Source organism: Bombina bombina, chromosome 12 (assembly GCF_027579735.1).
Source record: "Bombina bombina isolate aBomBom1 chromosome 12, aBomBom1.pri, whole genome shotgun sequence".
NCBI lineage: Eukaryota > Metazoa > Chordata > Amphibia > Anura > Bombinatoridae > Bombina > Bombina bombina.
This window is the reverse complement of record NC_069510.1, coordinates 105,565,462-105,588,225: the sequence shown is the minus strand read 5'-3', so window position 1 is coordinate 105,588,225 and position 22,764 is coordinate 105,565,462. Positions and strand designations below refer to the sequence as shown.

The 22,764-nt window shown below is 42.5% G+C and overlaps 1 protein-coding gene across 7 annotated transcripts in view; it reads left to right on the top strand.

The window, feature by feature from the left end:
* The window catches only part of IQSEC2 (IQ motif and Sec7 domain ArfGEF 2), a 701,326-nt gene that overhangs the window by 639,497 nt on the left and 39,065 nt on the right, over positions 1-22,764 (top strand). The gene's annotated exons all lie outside the window — the stretch shown is intronic.

Here is a 22,764-nt window from a genome sequence, read left to right as displayed (position 1 = left end):
AAGTTTTGAATTGTATGTACCTTTGCGTATTGTGGGAGATAGGAGAGAAAAGCAGTAAAATGTTAATTTTAAATTATTTTAAGTATTGGGCTTTGGTATACAGACAGATGGTGCATGTACTGAAAATGAGCAAATAATTGATTTCCCCGCAAGCTCTACTCATTTTAATGGGTTGTGGTTTCAATAAACAAAACCAGCTATTTCACATACAAAACTAAACATTAATATGCACTTTCTCTTGCATGTTATACTCTGCAGCTGGTATAACAATGAATTGGAAACACATTAAAGGGACAGTATACACCAATATCCACGTAACTGCATGTAATAGACACTACTATAAAGAAGAATATGCACAGATACTGATATAAAAAATCCAGTATAAAACCTTTTAAAAACGTACTTAGAAGCTGCCAATTTAGCTCTGTTGATGAGGCTAGTCTGGGACACCCAGGGAAAGGGGCTAAGAATTTAGGTAGAGCACACTCCCCCCACCACACATGAAAACACAGATTACACAAATAGGAGAAAGCAGAAATCTGTAGACATCCGTATACATCTAATACTTTGGGGCTTGGTTAGGCAGCTGAAAATCTGCACAATGTTATTAAAAATAAGCAAAACTATACATTGTTACAAAAACTCACCCAGATGGGCTATATAAATGGATCTACAAAACATTTATGCAAAGAAAAATCTAGTGTGCGATGTCCCTTTAAGGGAAAAATCAATTTACTGTACACTGTCCCTTTAACATCTACTATCAAATTTATGTCTTCCACTTTGTACCCTTTGTTGAAACGCATCTGCTCTCCATCAGAGCATACTGCAGTAGACTCAGGAGATTGCATGTGACATGAGCACTATATATGGCAATAGTGTTTCCAACAACCTTTGTAACAATGTTATTCAAATACCACTGAAAAGATGTCCTTGGAAAGGAGTGAAGCTTCAGCAAATGAGACAAAAATTAGAAGGAAATTGGAAAGTTTAATGTTGATCTCCATATCACCGTCATTAAAGGGACATTAAACGCTAAATAAATGTTAGAATGATGCATTCAAAGAAAAGATTAGTCTGCAAAGAACATGAAGATGTCTTTTTTTTAACGTTTTTAGCTGTTTAGTTACTAAATAAGTATAAAGTTTTAGTGTCTATAAAACAATGGGAGCTGCCATGTTGTAACTTAGGTTACCTTCTCTGCTCTGGCCAATTCGAGACAGTTATAAATAGGTCACTAGAGTGTGCAGCCAATGGCTGTGTGGAATATAACAGTGTTCTGCACTTCCATTTCTAACAGGAAATGAAACGCTCAAAATTGCAGAATGGAATTACAGAAAAAGGGGGCAAAATAAATAATGAAAGTATATTGCAGTTTTTATATATATATATATATATATATATATATATATATATATAATTTTATATTCCCATCTCAAAGTGTTTAATGTCCCTTTAAAGGAAGGTAATGGTGTCAAAATAAAGGTTTCAGTATGTGTGTGCTGTTTGTGTTTGATCAGCATAATGTGTAAAGGTGCCGCTGGTATTGCTGTGCGTGCAAGTATAGGACTATAAACTACTCACTTGACAGGCAGTGTGTGCTAGGGATAGCCTCCAGCAACTTCCAGTACATTGTTGGGGCAGGCTGTGGACAGATAGCTTAGAGTCTATGAAGTGGAAGCAGATATATATTTGGGGCTGATAGTTGATACATAAGAGGGCTTCACCGTACAGGTACTAGAAAATAAAGTTTCTAGTAGAGAGAGAGTAGAATTATGTAATGATAGCACAACAATGCTTGTTGCAGCAGTAGATACAGGGGGTAAGTGCCCAGTACAGAGAGTACAATATGTAACAATAACACAAATGCTCGGTACAGCAGTAGATACAGGGGGTAGGTGCCCAGTACAGAGAGTACAATATGTAACACAATGCTTGGTACAGCAGTAGATACAGGGGGTAGGTGCCCAGTACAGAGAGTACAATATGTAACACAATGCTTGGTACAGCAGTAGATACAGGGGGTAGGTGCCCAGTAGAGAGAGTACAATATGTAACACAATGCTAGGTACAGCAGTAGATACAGGGGGTAGGTGCCCAGTACAGAGAGTACTATATGTAACAATAGCACACATGCTTGGTACAGCAGTAGATACAGGGGGTAGGTGCCCAGTAGAGAGAGTACTATATGTAACAATAGCACAAATGCTAGGTACAGCAGTAGATACAGGGGGTAGGTGCCCAGTACAGAGAGTACAATATGTAACAATAGCACAAATGCTTGTTGCAGCAGTAGATACAGGGGGTAAGTGCCCAGTACAGAGAGTACAATATGTAACAATAACACAAATGCTTGGTACAGCAGTAGATACAGGGGGTAGGTGCCCAGTAGAGAGAGTACAATATGTAACGCAATGCTAGGTACAGCAGTAGATACAGGGGGTAGGTGCCCAGTAGAGAGAGTACAATATGTAACACTAACACAAATACTAGGTACAGCAGTAGATACAGGGGGTAGGTGCCCAGTAGAGTGACTACAATATGTAACAATAACACACATGCTAGGTACAGCAGTAGATACAGGGGGTAGGTGCCCAGTACAGAGAGTACAATATGTAACAATAGCACAAATGCTAGGTACAGCAGTAGATACAGGGGGTAGGTGCCCAGTACAGAGAGTACAATATGTAACACAAATGCTTGGTACAGTGGTAGATACAGGGGGTAAGTGCCCAGTAGAGAGAGTACAATATGTAACAATAACACAAATGCTAGGTACAGCAGTAGATACAGGGGGTAAGTGCCCAGTAGAGAGAGTACAATATGTAACAATAGCACAAATGCTTGGTACAGCAGTAGATACAGGGGGTAGGTGCCCAGTACAGAGAGTACAATATGTAACACAAATGCTTGGTACAGCAGTAGATACAGGGGGTAGGTGCCCAGTACAGAGAGTACAATATGTAACAATACCACAAATGCTTGGTACAGCAGTAGATACAGGGGGTAAGTGCCCAGTAGAGAGAGTACAATATGTAACAATAGCACAAATGCTTGGTACAGCAGTAGATACAGGGGGTAGGTGACCAGTACAGAGAGTAGAATATGTAACACAAATGCTAGGTACAGCAGTAGATTCAGGGGGTAGGTGCCCAGTAGAGTGAGTACAATATGTAACAATAGCACAAATGCTTGGTACAGCAGTAGATACAGGGGGTAGGTGCCCAGTAGAGAGAGTACAATATGTAACAATAGCACAAATGCTTGGTACAGCAGTAGATACAGGGGGTAGGTGCCCAGTACAGAGAGTATAATATGTAACAATAGCACAAATGCTTGGTACAGCAGTAGATACAGGGGGTAGGTACCCAGTACAGAGAGTACAATATGTAACACAATGCTTGGTACAGCAGTAGATACAGGGGGTAGGTGTCCAGTAGAGTGAGTACAATATGTAACACCAATGCTAGGTACAGCAGTAGATACAGGGGGTAGGTGCCCAGTAGAGAGAGTACAATATGTAACAATAGCACAAATGCTTGATACAGCAGTAGATACAGGGGGTAGGTGCCCAGTAGGGAGAGTACAATATGTAACACCAATGCTAGGTACAGCAGTAGATGCAGGGGGTAGGTGCCCAGTAGAGTGAGTACAATATGTAACAATAACACAAATGCTTGGTACAGCAGTAGATACAGGGGGTAGGTGCCCAGTAGAGAGAGTACAATATGTAACAATAGCACAAATGCTTGGTACAGCAGTAGATACAGGGGGTAGGTGCCCAGTACAGAGAGTACAATATGTAATACAATGCTTGGTACAGCAGTAGATACAGGGGGTAGGTGCCCAGTACAGAGAGTATAATATGTAACAATAGCACAAATGCTTGGTACAGCAGTAGATACAGGGGGTAGGTGCCCAGTACAGAGAGTATAATATGTAACAATAGCACAAATGCTTGGTACAGCAGTAGATACAGGGGGTAGGTGCTCAATACAGAGAGTACAATATGTAACACAATGCTTGGTACAGCAGTAGTTACAGGGGGTAGGTGCCCAGTACAGAGAGTATAATATGTAACAATAGCACAAATGTTTGGTACAGCAGTAGATACAGGGGGTAGGTGCCCAGTACAGAGAGTTCAATATGTAACAATAGCACAAATGCTTGGTACAGCAGTAGATACAGGGGGTAGGTGCTCAATACAGAGAGTATAATATGTAACAATAGCACAAATGCTTGGTACAGCAGTAGATACAGGGGGTAGGTGCCCAGTACAGAGAGTACAATATGTAACACAAATGCTAGGTACAGCAGTAGATACAGGGGGTAGGTGCCCAGTAGAGTGAGTACAATATGTAACACCAATGCTATGTACAGCAGTAGATGCAGGGGGTAGGTGCCCAGTAGAGAGAGTACAATATGTAACAATATCACAAATGCTTGGTACAGCAGTAGATACAGGGGGTAGGTGCTCAATACAGAGAGTATAATATGTAACAATAGCACAAATGCTAGGTACAGCAGTAGATACAGGGGGTAGGTGCCCAGTAGAGTGACTACAATATGTAACACAATGCTTGGTACAGCAGTAGATACAGGGGGTAGGTGCCCAGTAGAGTGAGTACAATATGTAACACCAATGCTAGGTACAGCAGTAGATGCAGGGGGTAGGTGCCCAGTAGAGAGAGTACAATATGTAACAATAGCACAAATGCTTGGTACAGCAGTAGATACAGGGGGTAGGTGCCCAGTAGAGTGAGTACAATATGTAACACCAATGCTAGGTACAGCAGTAGATGCAGGGGGTAGGTGCCCAGTAGAGAGAGTACAATATGTAACAATAGCACAAATGCTTGGTACAGCAGTAGATACAGGGGGTAGGTGCCCAGTAGAGTGAGTACAATATGTAACACCAATGCTTGGTACAGCAGTAGATACAGGGGGTAGGTGCCCAGTAGAGAGAGTACAATATGTAACAATAGCACAAATGCTTGGTACAGCAGTAGATACAGGGGGTAGGTGCCCAGTAGAGAGAGTACAATATAACACAAATGCTTGGTACAGCAGTAGATACAGGGGGTAAGTGCCCAGTACAGAGAGTACAATATGTAACACAATGCTTGGAACAGCAGTAGATACAGGGGGTAGCAGTGACGTGCAGTGAGCTCTGAGGCTAGTGAGGCAGTGGCTATGATAGGCCTGAGAAGCACATATATGAACCTAATAGAGGTAACTTAAATTTACGATTAAATTAGCCGGTTACACAATGATTAGAATAGTATCTAATATCTTGTATTTAATCCTCTGCAGACAGTCCCCTTATCTCAGGGCTATTTATTTATTATCTATTGACTTGCATTTTAGCCAGTTAGTGCTGTCTCCTGCACAACTCCACGGGAGAGAGCACAATGTTATCTAAATGACGCACATAAATTAGCAGTCTCTTGTGAAAAAGCTAATAAAAAAGCATGTGATCCCCAAATTAACCTATTTTATGCGCTGTATCCCCATCTCAGTCCCGGAAAGAATTCTACGAGGCTTCCAAACAGCATTCAATGCCTATGTTTGGGACAATAAGCGGCAGAGAGTGGCCGCGGCCACGCTTCAGGCCCCTGTAGACAGAGGTGGGCTGGGGCTACCCAATGTTAAATTATACCATCAAGCGGCTATGATCTCGCACGTCTCGGCGTGGGGACCTGCCCTGCCCCCTACCAGATGGAGGGAGCTGGAACAAGCATCACTCCCCGCTTATGTCGACCTCTCGGATCTGTTGTGGGTTCCGCCTCACTTGGCTGCGCAGATACCGATCTCCAATCATCTCATCAAAGACTGTCAAGCAGTTTGGTTCCGCCTCAGACACCACCAATTGATAGCCCCACATCCCTCACCCATACATCCTGTTGTCTCACTCCTTCAGGGGCTCCCAAATATTCGGCTCGCCCCCTGGAAGTCCCTGGAGATCACCTCTCTGAGTGATTTCTACCGGGGTGAGAATCTCCTCTTGCCTCAAGATATGATCGCTAAATTTGACATTCCTGACACCCTGAAATTTGACTTTATGAGGCTGAGATCCTTGATGAAGTCCTGGGGATTCCTGGGTGAAAAAATCAGGGCTCCAACTATCTGGGAGATGAGATGGAAGGCAAACCTCCAACTGTGCAAACCTCTTACGGCACACTACCGATCCCTCTTGGGGCCTCCCACTCTGGTGAAAACCAGACATATGGCATCCTGGGAAGCAGAATTGAGACTCGCCTTTACGGAGCTCGACTGGACTAAAGCAATAAAACTGACTAAATCTGCACTGCATTGCGCTACAATGTATGAACTCTACTTCAAGATTATAACCAGATGGCATCTGGTCCCGACCAAACTTCAGACCCTGTATCCTGAGCATTCTCCATTATGTTGGAGAGAGTGTGGAGAGACAGGCACTCCGCTCCATGTGTGGTGGTCATGTAGCAAGCTCCGACCACTTTGGTCGAAAGCCAGTGAGGTCTGTAAGGCCTTGGAACTCCCGACCCCAGACACTCCGAGCCTAGCTCTCTTACATCTGGGAGTTAAAAAACTGCCAAAGCACAAAAGATATTTCTTAATCTATCTATTGACATCAGTCAAGATGCTAATCGCCAGGAATTGGAAGAAACAACAGCCTCCAAGATGGCAGGCAGTTGTTGACTACTTGCAATACGTAAAGACAATGGAAGACTATGTCTTCCGGACCAGGAATCAATCAGATGTCTTTTCCCTAGTCTGGGTTCCATGGGAGACCTATCTAAAGCCGACAGCATGATGCTCCCTCCCTTATCAGTTCTAATGTCCCACTAGTGGCTGTCTTATCTGCCTCCCTAGAAGAGGCGCCACACTATGTCAGGCCGGAGGTACTCCTCACTGCTCTTCCCCTCCCCCCCCCTCCTTTTTCTCCCCCTTCTGATGCCCCTACTCCCTCCCCAGCACTCTTCTCCCCCCTCCTAAGAGAGGCAGGTATCTATCCCTATCTGTTTTGCTCTCAAGCACGCGTACTATGTAAGTCTTGCATTCTACTCCCCCTAACTGCCAGGTTCAATATGTATGGCTTCCATGGCCATATGATACCCACAATGCTAAAAAAGAAGCTAAATTTTTCCCTATGACAGACCAGTACACAACACCTATAAAATCCAAATACACAACTGACGTATGACCAACCTTTGAGCTAGAACATTGAGCTGAGTAAAACGATTTTCTTTGAATGCCATTATTACCTTTGAACGTTTGATTGTATTTGTTGACTAATATGTCATATGTAACTGTTCTGTTTTGTGGTTCTGTACCAATTACATCAATAAAAATTTATTTAACAAAAAAAAAAAAAAAAAAAAAAAAAAAAAAAAAAAGCATGTGATAAGAGGCAATCTGTAGTGTCTTAAACAGTCAGAAATTTACAGATTAAGTGGTTATAAAGTATATTAATATAACAATGTTAATTGTGCAAAGCTGGGGAATGGGCAATAAAGGCGTTATATAGCTTTTTAAATAATAGCGATTTTGGTGTAGACTGAATTCTGACCCAGGCAGGATGAAATACTTGCAAGCACATAAACAAGGCTTCCAAACAATCTGACCACATGTTAAAACCAGAAACTCCCTAATGCAACTAATGCATAAAAAATGCAGAGGATGACTGGCAATTTTTGGAACCGGGGGCAAGTACAATTCAGTGGCCCAAGTACTAAAACCATGCCCACTATAAAATTCTATTTCTAATAGTTAAAATACAAGGGAAGAAAAGCACCTAAGAAATTATAGAAATAAGGCTATAAAAACAGAATTTTAATGGAAAAAAACATATATATTTATTTTTACTAACATTAATGTATAGCCCTAGCATACTGCTGACATCATGTACATTTCCAGAAAACTGCTGACATCCTTGTACAGCCCCTTACAAAACCATTAATCAGGGCCCCCCACACATACATAGAAATACACACTTACAAACATAGATTCATATACACACAGAAACACACTCGGACATACAGACACACACACACAGTGACACACGCAGAAACAGACACATACAGAATCACACACAGAAATATACACTCAGATATACAAGAAGACACACACACACAGCACACAAGCACCATCAAATACCATATACACATAGGAACCAACATACACAAAACCAGGCACCACATGTACACAGTCAGTCACCCAAAAAGCACAGACAAGAAGCCACAAACATCCTCACTCCCACATACACAAGCACCCACAGGAATACACACTAAGAGGCTGGCTAATCCACATAAATATACAGACAAGCACACACACACTTCTATGTGAGTTTTACATGAGTTAAATATATAATAGTTGAATAAAATGTTTTATTAATATTATATGCCAGTTGTACTTGACAAGATGGAGTGGATCCCTGCTCCTACTAACTGTGTGCCAGTAATACACTACATTTGATTAAGATTAAGGGCCTTTTACAACCACTTATTACAGTTTTCTGCCACATGACTCCCTTCTATCATTTATGCCACTCATCATATACCATATTAAATTTGCCAATCAGTTCCCCTACTCACATGAATGCCAGCTAAATGACACAATATACCAGGCAAGATGCAAGACTCCCTGCCCCCATACATTTCCTGAGAGATATCACAGCTCACTTGTGGATTTAATATGAAAACCACTAATAATAATATATCATATTAAATAATTTTTTAATACTAAAAATTTAAAAACTATACTTTTTAATAAATGACAGACAGATCATCATATTACAGAAAGACAATAAAAAGTGAGGTGTTATAAACAGGAAAACCCAAAAGCATGGGAAACTGCAGTAAAAAAGTGTATTTATTGAAGGAAAACAACTGTAGGATGACAGTGAAGTACTGAGCTTAACTCAATCAGTCTATCTAATCCACATACATAGAAACAAAATCAGCACAGTTTTGTTCTCTTTAACGTCTGAGTAAATTAGTTATGTGCTCTGAAAAATAGTGTCTGGACCCAGTAGATCTCACCTTATATCTTGGGTGACATAGGAGTGTACTCAGCACTGACTGTTTTACAGGAGGGAAAGTACATTGTTTATTATACAGACCAGAAGAGGTTCCTGCACAACAAAGGCACTAGCATTTCCTGTTTTGCACAAGGGCACCAGCTAGTGACAACACAATACTTACTGAGAGCTGTAGTAATAAAGCATCATTTATTATACAGACCAGAAGAGGTTCCTGCACAACAAAGGCACTAGCATTTCCTGTTTTGCACAAGGGCACCAGCTAGTGACAACACAATACTTACTGAGAGCTGTAGTAATAAAGCATCATTTATTATACAGACCAGAAGAGGTTCCTGCACAACAAAGGCACTAGCATTTCCTTTTATGCACAAGGACAACAGCTAGTGACAACACAATACTTACTGAGAGCTGTAGTAATAAAGCATCATTTATTATACAAACCAGAAGAGGTTCCTGCATAAAAAAGGCACTAGCTTTTCCTTTTTTGCACACGGGCACCAGCTAGTGACAACACAATACTGAGAGCTGTAGTAATAAAGCATCATTTATTATACAAACCAGAAGAGGTTCCTGCATAAAAAAGGCACTAGCTTTTCTTTTTTTTTGCACAAGGGCACTAGCTAGTGACAACACAATACTTACTGAGAGCTGTAGTAATAAAGCATCATTTATTATACAAACCAGAAGAGGTTCCTGCATAAAAAAGGCACTAGCTTTCTCCAACATAGGTGTGTCCGGTCCACGGCGTCATCCTTACTTGTGGGATATTCTCTTCCCCAACAGGAAATGGCAAAGAGCCCAGCAAAGCTGGTCACATGATCCCTCCTAGGCTCCGCCTTCCCCAGTCATTCTCTTTGCCGTTGTACAGGCAACATCTCCACGGAGATGGCTTAGAGTTTTTTGGTGTTTAAATGTAGTTTTTATTCTTCAATCAAGAGTTTGTTATTTTAAAATAGTGCTGGTATGTACTATTTACTCTGAAACAGGAAAGAGATGAAGATTTCTGTTTGTAAGAGGAAAATGATTTTAGCAACCGTTACTAAAATCGATGGCTGTTTCCACACAGGACTGTTGAGAGGAATTAACTTCAGTTGGGGGAAACAGTGAGCAGACTTTTGCTGCTTGAGGTATGACACATTTCTAACAAGACTCGGTAATGCTGGAAGCTGTCATTTTCCCTATGGGAACCGGTAAGCCATTTTCTTTGTTTAAGTAAAAGAATAAAGGGCTTCATTAGGGCTTAAAAAACTGGTAGACATTTTTCTGGGCTAAAACGATTACTTTACTAAGTATATTTGGCAGATTATTACTTTTAATAGTTGTTAAATCTTGGGGATTGTTTTGATAAAAACGGCAGGCACTGTATTGGACACCTTTTTCACTGGGGGCTTTTTCTAGTCATAGACAGAGCCTCATTTTCGCGCCTCTAATGCGCAGTTGTTTTTGGAAAGCAAGGCATGCAGATGCATGTGTGAGGAGCTAAGAACCACTGAAAAAGCTTATAGAAGGCATCATTTGGTATCGTATTCCCCTCTGGGCTTGGTTGGGTCTCAGCAAAGCAGATACCTGGGACTGTATAGGGGTTAAATGTAAAAACGGCTCCGGTTCCGTTATTTTAAGGGTTAAAGCTTTCAAATTTGGTGTGCAATACTTTTAAGGCTTTAAGTTACTGTGGTGAAATTTTGGTGAAATTTGAACAATTCCTTCATACTTTTTCACATATTCAGTAATAAAGTGTGTTCAGTTTAAAATTTAAAGGGACAGTAACGGTTTTATTGTAAAACGTTTTTTGTGCTTTGTTAACAAGTTTAAGCCTGTTTAACATGTCTGAACCATCAGATAACGATGTTCTATATGTATGAAAGCCAATGTGTCTCCCCATTTAAATATATGTGATATATTTGTGTCATAATGTCCAAACAAAGTAGGGATAATAATGCCATAGATATGATATTGCCCAAGATGATTCCTCTAATGAGGGGAGTAAGCATGGTACTGCATCATCCCCTTCTGTGTCTACACCAGTTTTGCCCACACAAGAGGCCCCTAGTACATCTAGTGCGCCAATACTTATTACCATACAACAATTAATGGCTGTAATGGATAATTCTATTGCATGCATTTTTTTTCCAAAATGCCTACTTATCAGAGAAAGCGTGATTGCTCTGTTTTAAACACTGAGGAGCAAGAGGACGCTGATGATATCTTTTCTGACATACCCTCACACCTATCTGAAGGGGCCAGGAGGGAGGTTTTGTCTGAGGGAGAAATTTCAGATTCAGGGAAAATTTCTCAACAAGCAGAACCTGATATTGTAACTTTTAAATTTAAATTTCAACATCTCCACGCACTACTTAAGGAGGTATTATCTACTCTGGATGATTGTGACAATTTGGTCATTCCAGAGAAATTAGGTAAGATGGACAAGTTCCTAGAGGTTCCGGTGCCCCCCGATGTTTTTCCTATACCCAAGCGGGTGGCGGACATAGTAAATAAGGAGTGGGAAAGGCCCGGCATACCCTTTGTCCTCCCCCTATATTTAAGAAATTAGTTTCCTATAGTCGACCCCAGAAAGGACTTATAGCATACAGTCCCCAAGGTCGAGGGGGCGGTTTCTACTCTAAACAAATGCACTTCTATTCCTATAGAAGATAGTTGTGCTTTCAAGATCCTATGGATTAAAGGTTAGAGGGTTTGCTTAAAAAGATGTTTGTTCAGCAAGGTTACCTTCTACAACCAATTTCATGCATTGTTCCTGTCACTACAGCTGCGTGTTTCTGGTTCGAAGAACTAGAAAAGTCGCTTAATAAAGAATCTTCGTACGAGGAGGTTTTGGACAGAGTTCAAGCTCTTAAATTGGCTAACTCTTTTTTATTTTAGATGCCGCTTTGCAATTAGCTAGATTAGCGGCGAATAATTCAGGGTTTGCTATCGTGGCGCGCAGAGCGCTTTTGCTTCACATCCCTTTCAAGGGTAAAACACTGTTTGGCCCTGACTTGAAAGAGATTATTTCAGACATCACTGGGGGAAAGGGCCACGCCCTCCCACAGGATAGGTCTTTTAAGGCTAAAAATAGGCCAAATTTTCGTCCCTTTCGCAGAAACGGACCAGCCTCAAATTCTACACCCTCTAAGCAAGAGGGTAATACTTCTCAAACCAAGCCAGCCTGGAGGCCGATGCAAGGCTGGAACAAGGGTAAGCAGGCCAAGTCACCTGCCACTGCTACCAAAACAGCATGAAGTGTTGGCCCCCGATCTGGGAAGGATCTGGTGGGGGGCAGACTTTCTCTCTTTGCTCAGGTTGGGGCAAGAGATGTTCAGGATCCTTGGGCGCTAGAAATAGTTTCTCAAGGTTATCTCCTGGAATTCAGGGAACTACTCCCAAGGGGAAGGTTCCACGGGTCTCAATTATCTTCGAACAGACATTCTTACACTGTGTAGAAGACCTGTTAAGCATGGGAGTGATTCATCCTGTTCCATTAGGAGAACAAGGGATGGGTTTTTACTCCAACCTGTTCATAATTCCCAAATAAGAGGGAACATTCAGACCTATTTTAGATCTCAAGATTCTAAACAAGTTTCTAAGGGTTTCATCATTCAAAATGGAAACCATTCGAACGATCCTTTCTACCATCCAGGAAGGTCAATTCATGACCACGGTGGACTTAAAGGATGCGTACCTACGTATTCCTATCCACAAGGAACATTTTCGGTTCCTAAGGTTCGCCTTTCTGGACAAGCATTACCTGTGGCACTTCCATTCGGATTAGCCACTGCTCCAAGGATTTTCACAAGGGTACTAGGGTCCCTTCTAGCGGTGCTAAGACCAAGGGGCATTGCAGTAGTACCTTACTTGGACGACATCCTGATTCAGGTGTCGTCTCTGTCAAAAGCAAGGGCTCATACGGACATTGTCCTAGCCTTTCTCAGATCTCACAGGTGGAAAGTGAACATAGAAAAAAGTTCTCTGTCCCCGTCAACAAGAGTTCCCTTCTTGGGAACAATAATAGTTTCCTTAGAAATGAAGGTTTTTCTGACAGAGGCCAGAAAATCAAAACTTCTAAGCTCTTGTCAGGTACTTCATTCTGTTCTTATTCCTTCCATAGCGCAGTCCATGGAAGTAATAGGGTTGATGGTTGCGGCAATGGACATAGTTCCTTTTGCACGAATTCATCTAAGACCATTGCACCTGGGCATGCTCAGACAGTGGAATGGGGATTATACAGTCTTGTCTCCGACGATACAAGTAGATCAAATAACCAGAGATTCACTCCGTTGGTGGCTGACCCTGGACAACCTGTCACAGGGAATGAGCTTCCGCAGACCAGAATAGGTCATTGTCACGACCGACGCCAGTCTGGTGGGCTGGGGCGCGGTCTGGGAACCCCTGAAAACTCAGGGTCTATGGTTTCGGGAAGACTCTCTTCTCCCGATAAACATAATGGAACTGAGAGCGATATTCAATGCTCTCAAGGCTTGGCCTAGACTAGCAAAGGCCAAATTCATAAGGTTTCAATCAGTCATCATGACGACTGTTACATATATCAACCATCAGGGGGTAACAAGGAGTTCGCTGGCGATGGAGGAGCATCCGGGGGAGTGGGAACTCCATCTGGAAATCTTTGCCCAAATAACTCAATTATGGGGCATTCCAGACTTGGTTCTGATGGCCTCTCGCCAGCACTTCATGGTCCCTTGTTACGGGTCCAAATCCAGGGATCCCAAGGCGACTCTATTGGATACAATAGTAGCACCTTGGATCTTCAACCTAGCTTATGTATTCCCACCGTTTCCTCTCATTCCCAGGCTGGTAGCCAGGATCAATCTGGAGAGGGCTTCGGTGACCTTGATAGTTCCTGTGTGGCCACGCAGGACTTGGTATGCAGACCTGGTGAATGTGTCATCGGCTCCACCATGGAAGCTACCTTTGAGACAGGACCTTCTTATTCAGGGTCCATTTGAACATCCGAATCTGGTTTTCCTCCAACTGACTGCTTGGAGTTTGAACGCTTGATTTTATCAAAGCGTGGGTTTTCAGATTCTGTAGTAGATACTCTTATTCAGGCTAGAAAGCCTGTAACTAGAAAAATTTACCATAATATATGGAAAAAATATATCTGTTGGTGTGAATCTAAAGGATTCCCATGGAACAAGATAAAAATTCCTAAGATTCTTTCCTTTCTACAAGAAGGTTTGGAGAAAGGATTTTCTGCGAGTTCTCTGAAGGGACAGATCTCTGCTTTATCTGTTTTACTTCACAAAAGGCTGGCAGCTGTGCCAGACGTTTAAGCGTTTGTTCAGGCTCTGGTTAGAATCAAGCCTGTTTACAGACCTTTGACTCTTCCTTGGAGTCTTAATCTAGGTCTTTCAGTTCTTCAAGGGGTTCCGTTTGAACCCTTACATTCCATAGATATTAAGTTATTATCTTGGAAAGTTTTGTTTTAGGTTGCAATTTCTTCTGCTAGAAGAGTTTCTGAGTTATCTGCTCTGCAGTGTTCTCCGCCCTATCTGGTCCATGCAGATAAGGTGGTTTTTACGTACTGAGCCTTGTTTTTTTCTGAAGGTTGTTTCCAACAAAAATATTAACCAGGAGATAGTTGTACCTTCTTTGTGTCCGAATCCAGTTTCATAGAAGGAACGTTTGTTACACAATTTGGACGTTGTCCGTGCTCTAAAATTCTATTTAGATGCTACAAAGGATTTCAGACAAACATCTTCCTTGTTTGTTGTTTATTCTGGTAAAAGGAGAGGTCAAAAAGCAACTTCTACCTCTCTATCTTTTTGACTTAAAAGCATCATCAGATTGGCTTATGAGACTGCCGGACGGCAGCCTCCTGAAAGAATCACAGCTCATTCCACTAGGGCCGTGGCTTCCACATGGGCCTTTAAGAACGAGGCTTCTGTTGATCAGATATGTAAGGCAGCGACTTGGTCTTCACTGCACACTTTTACCAAATTTTACAAATTTGATACTTTTGCTTCTTCTGAGGCTATTTTTGGGAGAAAGGTTTTGCAAACCGTGGTGCCTTCCATCTAGGTGACCTGATTTGCTCCCTCCCATCATCCGTGTCCTAAAGCTTTGGTATTGGTTCCCACAAGTAAGGATGACGCCGTGGACCGGACACACCTATGTTGGAGAAAACAGAATTTATGTTTACCTGATAAATTGCTTTCTCCAACGGTGTGTCCGGTCCACGGCCCGCCCTGGTTTTTTAATCAGGTCTGATGATTTATTTTCTTTAACTACAGTCACCACGGTATCATATGATTTCTCCTATGCAAATATTCCTCCTTTACGTCGGTCGAATGACTGGGGAAGGCGGAGCCTAGGAGGGATCATGTGACCAGCTTTGCTGGGCTCTTTGCCATTTCCTGTTGGGGAAGAGAATATCCCACAAGTAAGGATGACGCCGTGGACCGGACACACCGTTGGAGAAAGCAATTTATCAGGTAAACATAAATTCTGTTTTTCTTTTTTTTTGCACAAGGGCACTAGCTAGTGACAACACAATACTTACTGAGAGCTGTAGTAATAAAGCATCATTTATTATACAGACCAGGAGAGGTCCCTGCATAAAAAAGGCACTAGCTTTTCCTTTTTTGCACAAGGGCACCAGCTAGTGACAACACAATACTTACTGAGAGCTGTAGTAATAAAGCATCATTTATTATACAGACCAGAAGAGGTTCCTGCGTAAAAAAGGCACTAGCTTTTCTTTTTCTGCACAAGGGCACTAGCTAGTGACAACACAATACTTACTGAGAGCTGTAGTAATAAAGCATCATTTATTATACAAACCAGAAGAGGTTCCTGCATAAAAAAGGCACTAGCTTTTCTTTTTTTTTGCACAAGAGCACCAGCTAGTGACAACACAATACTTACTGAGAGCTGTAGTAATAAAGCATTATTTATTATACAGACCAGAAGAGGTTCCTGCATAAAAAGGCACTAGCTTTTCTTTTTTTTTTTGCACAAGAGCACCAGCTAGTGACAACACAATACTTACTGAGAGCTGTAGTAATAAAGCATGCTCTGCAGTCAATGTTGTTAACTTGTTAAAAAGCAGCAAATTACCAGATCACAAATAAACTGCCAGCAAAATGTGGGAAGCTATTATCATTACCAGCACTCCTCAATCACAACAGTCAACATTGCTAATAAGTAGAAAGCTTACAGATCACATTAAAAGCATTAATATTAACACTATCATTTAACAGAATGAGGAAAGCTATAAACCTTATCCTTTACTGTGCACTTCTTGCACTACTGCAGTCCTTATTCTCCCCTCTTGTTTCTAGTGAAGCCTGTGCCAGTGGGAGGGTCCCAGACTGGATCACAGTAACGGGAAGTCAGTGAACATCAGACAGGGCCAGCCCTGCATCCTGCATAACTAATAATGCCAAGAAGAGTTTAAAATTAGCTTTTACTTCTCTTATTGGCTCTTTCCCTAAGAGGCATCATGAGGGATGCCTCCTATTGGTCATTATGTTTGCTTCACGTAGTTTTAAGTTACCACCAGTCGGTGGCGCTGCTGCTATTGAAGAAATGTAACCATGTTTTGCTATGGAGAGATGCAGTCCTGTATGATGCCTCTCCATAGCATTACATGGGTGGAAAAAAATGATTTTTATTTTGTTTTTAATTAAAATTAATTTAACTAAACTTTGGCCCCATATGGCAGGGGAAGCAGTGCCTCTTATGACTGCACGTCCCTGGGGTGTAGGTGCCCAGTAGAGAGAGTACAATATGTAACACAATGCTAGGTACAGCAGTAGATACAGGGGGTAGGTGCCCAGTAGAGAGAGTACAATATGTAACACAATGCTAGGTACAGCAGTAGATACAGGGGGTAGGTGCCCAGTAGAGAGAGTACAATATGTAACACAATGCTAGGTACAGCAGTAGATACAGGGGGTAGGTGCCCAGTAGAGAGAGTACAATATGTAACACAATGCTAGGTACAGCAGTAGATACAGGGGGTAGGTGCCCAGTAGAGAGAGTACAATATGTAACACAATGCTAGGTACAGCAGTAGATACAGGGGTAGGTGCCCAGTAGAGAGAGTACAATATGTAACAATAGCACAAATGCTTGGTACAGCAGTAGATACAGGGGGTAGGTGCCCAGTACAGAGAGTACAATATGTAACAATAACACAAATGCTTGATACAGCAGTAGATAAAGGGGGTAGGTGCCCAGTACAGGGAGTACAATATGTAACACAAATGCTAGGTACAGCAGTAGATACAGGGGGTAGGTGCCCAGTAGAGAGAGTACAATATGTAACAATAGCACACATGCTTGGTACAGCAGTAGATACAGGGGGTAGGTGCCCAGTACAGAGAGTACAATATGTAACACAATGCTTGGTACAGCAGTAGATACAGGGGGTAGGTGCCCAGTAGTGAGAGTACAATATGTAACACAATGCTAGGTACAGCAGTAGATACAGGGGGTAGGTGCCCCGTAGAGTGAGTACAATATGTAACAATAACACAATGCTTGGTACAGCAGTAGATACAGGGGGTAGGTGCCCAGTACAGAGAGTACAATATGTAACACAATGCTTGGTACAGTAGTAGATACAGGGGGTAGGTGCCCAGTAGAGAGAGTACAATATGTAACAATAGCACAAATGCTTGGTACAGCAGTAGATACAGGGGGTAGGTGCCCAGTACAGAGAGTACAATATGTAACACAATGCTTGGTACAGCAGTAGATACAGGGGGTAGGTGCCCAGTACAGAGAGTACAATATGTAACAATAACACAATGCTTGGTACAGCAGTAGATACAGGGGGTAAGTGCCCAATAGAGAGAGTACAATATGTAACACAATGCTTGGTACAGCAGTAGATACAGGGGGTAAGTGCCCAGTACAGAGAGTACAATATGTAACAATAACACAATGCTTGGTACAGCAGTAGATACAGGGGGTAAGTGCCCAGTACAGTGAGTACAATATGTAACAATAACACAAATGCTAGGTACAGCAGTAGATACAGGGGGTAGGTGCCCAGTACAGAGAGTACAATATGTAACACAAATGCTTGGTACAGCAGTAGATACAGGGGGTAGGTGCCCAGTACAGAGAGTACAATATGTAACAATAACACAATGCTTGGTACAGCAGTAGATACAGGGGGTAAGTGCCCAGTACAGTGAGTACAATATGTAACAATAACACAAATGCTTGGTACAGCAGTAGATACAGGGGGTAGGTGCCCAGTACAGAGAGTACAATATGTAACAATAGCACAAATGCTCGGTACAGCAGTAGATACAGGGGGTAGGTGCCCAGTACAGTGAGTACAATATGTAACAATAACACAAATGCTAGGTACAGCAGTAGATACAGGGGGTAGGTGCCCAGTACAGTGAGTACAATATGTAACAATAACACAAATGCTAGGTACAGCAGTAGATACAGGGGGTAGGTGCCCAGTACAGAGAGTACAATATGTAACAATAACACAAATGCTTGGTACAGCAATAGATACAGGGGGTAGGTGCCCAGTACAGAGAGTACAATATGTAACAATAACACAAATGCTTGGTACAGCAGTAGATACAGGGGGTAGGTGCCCAGTACAGAGAGTACAATATGTAACACAATGCTTGGTACAGCAGTAGATACAGGGGGTAGGTGCCCAGTACAGAGAGTACAATATGTAACACAATGCTTGGTACAGCAGTAGATGCAGGGGGTAGGTGCCCAGTTCAGAGAGTACAATATGTAACACAATGCTTGGTACAGCAGTAGATACAGGGGGTAGGTGCCCAGTACAGAGAGTATAATATGTAACAATAGCACAAATGCTTGGTACAGCAGTAGATACAGGGGGTAGGTGCCCAGTAGAGTGAGTACAATATGTAACAATAACACAAATGCTTGGTACAGCAGTAGATACAGGGGGTAGGTGCCCAGTACAGAGAGTACAATATGTAACAATAGCACAAATGCTTGGTACAGCAGTAGATACAGGGGGTAGGTGCCCAGTACAGAGAGTATAATATGTAACAATAGCACAAATGCTTGGTACAGCAGTAGATACAGGGGGTAGGTGCCCAGTACAGAGAGTACAATATGTAACAATAGCACAAATGCTTGGTACAGCAGTAGATACAGGGGGTAGGTGCCCAGTACAGAGAGTACAATATGTAACAATAGCACAAATGCTTGGTACAGCAGTAGATACAGGGGGTAGGTGCCCAGTACAGAGAGTACAATATGTAACAATAGCACAAATGCTTGGTACAGCAGTAGATACAGGGGGTAGGTGCCCAGTACAGTGAGTACAATATGTAACAATAACACAAATGCTAGGTACAGCAGTAGATACAGGGGGTAGGTGCCCAGTACAGAGAGTACAATATGTAACAATAACACAAATGCTAGGTACAGCAGTAGATACAGGGGGTAGGTGCCCAGTACAGAGAGTACAATATGTAACAATAACACAAATGCTTGGTACAGCAGTAGATACAGGGGGTAGGTGCCCAGTAGAGTGAGTACAATATGTAACAATAACACAAATGCTTGGCACAGCAGTAGATACATGGGGTAGGTGCCCAGTAGAGTGAGTACAATATGTAACAATAGCACAAATGCTTGGCACAGCAGTAGATACATGGGGTAGGTGCCCAGTAGAGTGAGTACAATATGTAACAATAGCACAAATGCTTGGTACAGCAGTAGATACAGGGGCTAGGTGCCCAGTACAGAGAGTACAATATGTAACGCAATGCTTGGTACAGCAGTAGATACAGGGGGTAAGTGCCCAGTACAGAGAGTACAATATGTAACAATAACACAAATGCTAGGTACAGCAGTAGATACAGGGGGTAGGTGCCCAGTGGAGAGAGTACAATATGTAACAATAACACAATGCTTGGTACAGCAGTAGATACAGGGGGTAAGTGCCCAGTACAGATAGTATAATATGTAACAATAACACAAATGCTTGGTACAGCAGTAGATACAGGGGGTAGGTGCCCAGTAGAGAGAGTACAATATGTAACAATAACACAAATGCTTGGTACAGCAGTAGATACAGCGGGTAGGTGCCCAGTAGAGAGAGTACAATATGTAACACAAATGCTTGGTACAGCAGTAGATACAGGGGGTAGGTGCCCAGTACAGAGAGTACAATATGTAACACAAATGCTTGGTACAGCAGTAGATACAGGGGGTAGGTGCCCAGTACAGAGAGTACAATATGTAACAATAGCACAAATGCTTGGTACAGCAGTAGATACAGGGGGTAAGTGCCCAGTACAGCGAGTACAATATGTAACAATAGCACAAATGCTAGGTACAGCAGTAGATACAGGGGGTAGGTGCCCAGTACAGAGAGTACAATATGTAACACAATGCTTGGTACAGGGTGTAGGTGCCCAGTACAGAGAGTACAATATGTAACAATAGCACAAATGCTAGGTACAGCAGTAGATACAGGGGGTAAGTGCCCAGTACAGAGAGTACAATATGTAACAATACCACAAATGCTAGGTACAGCAGTAGATACAGGGGGTAGGTGCCCAGTACAGAGAGTACAATATGTAACAATAACACAAATGCTTGGTACAGCAGTAGATACAGGGGGTAGGTGCCCAGTAGAGTGAGTACAATATGTAACAATAACACAAATGCTTGGTACAGCAGTAGATACAGGGGGTAGGTGCCCAGTAGAGAGAGTACAATATGTAACAATAACACAAATGCTTGGTACAGCAGTAGATACAAGGGGTAGGTGCCCAGTACAGAGAGTACAATATGTAACACAAATGCTTGGTACAGCAGTAGATACAGGGGGTAGGTGCCCAGTACAGAGAGTACAATATGTAACAATAACACAAATGCTTGGTACAGCAGTAGATACAGGGGGTAAGTGCCCAGTACAGAGAGTACAATATGTAACAATAACACAAATGCTCGGTACAGCAGTAGATACAGGGGGTAGGTGCCCAGTACAGAGAGTACAATATGTAACAATAACACAAATGCTTGGTACAGCAGTAGATACAGGGGGTAGGTGCCCAGTAGAGTGAGTACAATATGTAACACAAATGCTTGGTACAGGGTGTAGGTGCCCGAGAGAGAGTACAATATGTAACAACACAAATGCTCGGTACAGCAGTAGATACAGGGGGTAGGTGCCCAGTACAGAGAGTACAATATGTAACAACACAAATGCTAGGTACAGCAGTAGATACAGGGGGTAGGTGTCCAGTAGAGAGAGTACAATATGTAACAATAGCACAAATGCTTGGTACAGCAGTAGATACAGGGGGTAGGTGCCCAGTACAGAGAGTACAATATGTAACAATAACACAAATGCTCGGTACAGCAGTAGATACAGGGGGTAGGTGCCCAGTACAGAGAGTACAATATGTAACACAAATGCTTGGTACAGGGTGTAGGTGCCCGAGAGAGAGTACAATATGTAACAACACAAATGCTCGGTACAGCAGTAGATACAGGGGGTAGGTGCCCAGTACAGAGAGTACAATATGTAACACAATGCTTGGTACAGCAGTAGATACAGGGGGTAGGTGCCCAGTACAGAGAGTACAATATGTAACACAATGCTTGGTACAGCAGTAGATACAGGGGGTAGGTGCCCAGTAGAGTGAGTACAATATGTAACACAAATGCTTGGTACAGGGTGTAGGTGCCCGAGAGAGAGTACAATATGTAACACAATGCTTGGTACAGGGTGTAGGTGCCCGAGAGAGAGTACAATATGTAATAACACAAATGCTCGGTACAGCAGTAGATACAGGGGGTAGGTGCCCAGTACAGAGAGTGGGTAGGTGCCAGCCAGAGAGAGAGTACAATATGTAACACCAATGATAGGTACAGCAGTAGATACAGGGGGTAGGTGCCCAGTAGAGAGAGTACAATATGTAACAATGCCACAAATGCTGGGTAGGTGCCCAGTACAGAGAGTGGGTAGGTGCCAGAGAGAGAGAGTACAATATGTAACAACACAAATGCTCGGTGCAGCAGTAGATACAGGGGGTAGGTGCCCAGTACAGAGAGTGGGTAGGTGCCAGAGAGAGAGAGAGTACAATATATATGGATAGCAGGATGGCATAGGTCTGATATTAAAACATTTGTTTTGACATGTTTGTATGTTGTGGACCTATGGCTAACAAGGTGTTAAAGATTTGTGGTTGATCATTTCTTGTGGGTAATATGCCAGCTGTGTATAACAAGTCGGTGCCAACATCTAATCTATAATCCCAGCCAGACCACAGTGGCCCAGGTCCAAACTATTGTCTCAGGGCAATGACAGTGGATGATCAGGGCTCTGTTTTATGTTGTGCTGCCACCTACAGGGTAAGAATATATGAGCTATGTGTGAACTTCCTAGTTGGTTTTCTAAGTACTCTGACAATAAGTTGCTCTCTATTGACCACAGATGCCAGGCACTGCATTCTTGCTAGAGTTTAATTATCACTTTCGTTCCCTCTGGTGTGAAGAAATCAACTGTGGGAGCAATAATTAGAAAATGGAAGACATACAAGACCACTGATAATCTTCCTTGATCTGGGGCTACACGCAAGATCTCACCCCGTGGGGTCAAAATGATCACAAGAACGGTGAGCAAACATCCCAGAACCACACTGGGGGACCTAGTGAATGACCTGCAGAGAGCTCGGACCAACATAACAAAGGCTACCATCAGTAACACACTACGCCGCCAGGGACTCAGATTCTGCAGTGCCAGACGT